The following is a 3363-nucleotide window of genomic DNA, read 5'->3' on the forward strand; positions in this document are numbered from 1 at the left end:
ACCGAAAGTAGCCATTGACAGTGGTGATGTATCACATAAAGCCAGCCATGGAAAGGAGTAAGACTGATTGGATGAAGATAGCAGGAAAGCAGAGGTTCAGAGGAACGAAAAGCATCTCCATTCGCTTATCTGAAATTCCTACCAATGATTTACATAAGTACCTCTATCCCTATTCTTTTATTTATTATTCGAAAACTCCATAATTATTTTATATCCGCCTGACTGAGATTTACAAGGTGACCATAGCTTGCTTCATACCAACAATCTCCGTGGGATTCGACCCTTACTCACGTAAGGTATTACTTGGACGACCCAGTGCACTTGCTGGTTAGTTGTATCGAAGTTGTGACAATTATGAATTAAGATCAGAGCACCAAGCTCTGGAGCCATTACCAGGATTTGTTCGAGCCTGGAGATCACAATTTCGTGCACCAAGTTTTTGGCGCTGTTGCCGGGGATTGTTCGAGTTTGGACAACTAACGGTTCATCTTGTTGCTCAGATTAGGTAATTTTCTTTTTGTTTTCTTTTCAAAAAATTTTTCAAAAACCTTTCAAAAATTCCTCACTTGTTTTCGAAAAAAAAAATTTACTAAAAATAATGTTTCAAAAATAAATTATTCTATGGCTTCAAAATTTTTAAGAATGAATTCTAGTGTTTCATGAAGCATGTTGAAGCCTATCTGGCTGTAAAGCCATACCCAAACTGCTTTGGGATTGGCTAATCACTTCAGTGGAGTCATGCCCAATCCTTCTGGATAGGGTATGTCAGGCTTGTCATGTCTGAATTACACTCATATTTTTATTAAAGCTTGGCTGGCTATTAAGCCATGCCTGACTCTTTGATTGGAGCTTTAAGACTAACATGACAAGATTCCTGGAATTCATATTAAAAATTTTGAAATCCTTATTTTTATTTTTCACAATAATTTTCGAAAAAAAAAATAATAAATAAAAATACAAAAAAAATTAGAAAATCATAAAAATCAAAAATATTTTTGTGTTTCTTGTTTGAGTCTTGAGTCATGTTATAAGTTTGGTGTCAATTGCATATGCATCTTGCATTTTTTCGAAAATATCATGATCTTCAAGTTGTTCTTGGTAAGTCTTCTTGTTTGATCTTGATGATTTTTTGTTTTGTGTCTTTTCATGTTTATCATATGCATTCTTGAATTCTTAGTGCGTAAGCATTAAAGAATTCTAAGTTTGGTGTCTTGCATGTTTTCTTTGCATTAAAAATTTTTCAAAATTGTGTCTATGATGTTCATCTTGACATTCAAAGTGTTCTTGGTGTTCATCTTGACATTCATAGCATTCTTGCATGCATCACATGTTTTGATCTAAAAATTTCATGCATTGCATAATTTTCACGTTTTCATAAAAATTCAAAAAAAAAGAAATCAAAAAAAATATCTTCCCCTTTTTCTCTCATCAAATTCGAAAATTTGAGTTGACTTTTTCAAAAATTTTTAAAATCAAGTTGTTTCTTATGAGTCAAATCAAATTTTCAATTTGAAAATCTTATCTTTTTCAAAATCTTTTTCAAAATTCAAAATCTTTTTCAAAATTCATGATTATTTTCGAAAATTCCAAAAAAATAATTTTCAAAAACCTTTTTCTTATTTTATATCATAATTTTCGAAAATAACATAATCAATTAAAGTTTTGATTCAAAAATTTGAAGTTTGTTACTTGCTTGTTAAGAAAGATTCAAACTTTAAGTTCTAGAATCATATGTTTTGATTTCTTATGAATCAAGTCATTAATTGTGATTTTAAAAATCAAATCTTTTTCAAAAACTAATTTCTATCATATCTTTTCAAAAAAATATCTTCTTATCTTATCTTTTTCAAAATTTGATTTCAAAATATCTTCTCTAACTTCCCAACTTCTTATCTTTTCAAATTTGTTTCAACTAACTAACTAACTTTTTTGTTTGTTTCTTAACTTTTTCAAAACTACCTAACTAACTCTCTCTCTCTAATTTTCGAAAATATCTTTCCTCTTTTTCAAAAATTTCTTTTTTATTAACTAATTATTTTTATTTTTGATTTAAAAAAAAAATTTTCGAAAAAAATACTAACCTTTTTCAAAAACTATTTTCAAAAATCACTAACTCTTTTTCAAAAATTGTTTTCGAAAATTCACTTCCCCCTCTCATCTTCTTCTATTTGTTTATTGATATACTAACATCTTTCCTTCAACTCTCCAAAAATCTGAACCCCCTCTCTCTCTGAGTTCAGATTTTCTTTCCTTCTTTTCTTCTACTAACACAAGGATCCCTATACCGTGGTGTAAAGGATCCATATTATTATTACTATTTTTTCTGTGCCATCTTCTTTGTCATATGAGCAGGAGCAAGGACAAAAACATTCTTGTTAAAGCAGATCCAGAACCTGAAAGGACTCTGAAGAAAAAATTAAGAGAAGCTAAAATACAACAATCCAGAGATAACCTTTCAGAAATTTTCGAACAAGAAAAGGAGATGGCAGCCGAAAATAATAATAATATAAGGAAGATGCTTGGTGACTTCACTGCACCTAATTCCAATTTACATGGAAGAAGCATCTCCATTCCTGCCATTGGAGCAAACAACTTTGAGCTGAAACCTCAATTAGTTTCTCTGATGCAGCAAAACTGCAAGTTTCATGGACTTCCATCTGAAGATCCCTTTCAGTTCTTAACTGAATTCTTGCAGATATGTGATACTGTTAAGACTAATGGAGTAAATCCTGAAGTCTACAGGCTCATGCTTTTCCCTTTTGCTGTAAGAGACAGAGCTAGATTATGGTTGGATTCTCAACCCAAAGACAGCCTAAACTCTTGGGATAAGCTGGTCACGGCTTTCTTAGCCAAGTACTTTCCTCCTCAAAAGCTGAGCAAGCTTAGAGCTGATGTTCAAACCTTCAGGCAGAAAGAAGGTGAATCCCTCTATGAAGCTTGGGAAAGATACAAACAGTTGACCAAAAAGTGTCCTTCTGACATGCTTTCAGAATGGACCATCCTGGATATATTCTATGATGGTTTATCTGAGCTATCAAAGATGTCACTGGACACTTCTGCAGGTGGATCCATTCACCTAAAGAAAACGCCTGCAGAAGCTCAAGAACTCATTGACATGGTTGCTAATAACCAGTTCATGTACACTTCTGAAAGGAATCCTGTGAGTAATGGGACGCCTATGAAGAAGGGAGTTCTTGAAGTTGATACTCTGAATGCCATATTGGCTCAGAATAAAATATTGACTCAGCAAGTCAATATGATTTCTCAGAGTCTGAATGGAATGCAAGCTGCATCCAACAGTACTCAAGAGGCTTCTTATGAAGAAGAAGCTTATGATCCTGAGAACCCTGCAATAACAGAGGT

General features: G+C 32.7%; 1 non-coding gene across 1 annotated transcript; it reads right to left on the reverse strand.

Moving 5' to 3' along the window:
• Positions 1-2878: 2878 nt before the first annotated feature.
• LOC148573238 (small nucleolar RNA R71) lies at positions 2879-2986 on the reverse strand. Its single transcript, XR_015906117.1, has one exon. It is a non-coding gene; the product is annotated as a small nucleolar RNA R71 (small nucleolar RNA).
• Between the last annotated feature and the right edge of the window lie 377 nt (positions 2987-3363).

This window comes from Arachis ipaensis, chromosome B2 (genome assembly GCF_059453495.1).
Source record: "Arachis ipaensis isolate K30076 ecotype BB chromosome B2, ASM5945349v1, whole genome shotgun sequence".
Classification (NCBI taxonomy): Eukaryota; Viridiplantae; Streptophyta; class Magnoliopsida; order Fabales; family Fabaceae; genus Arachis; species Arachis ipaensis.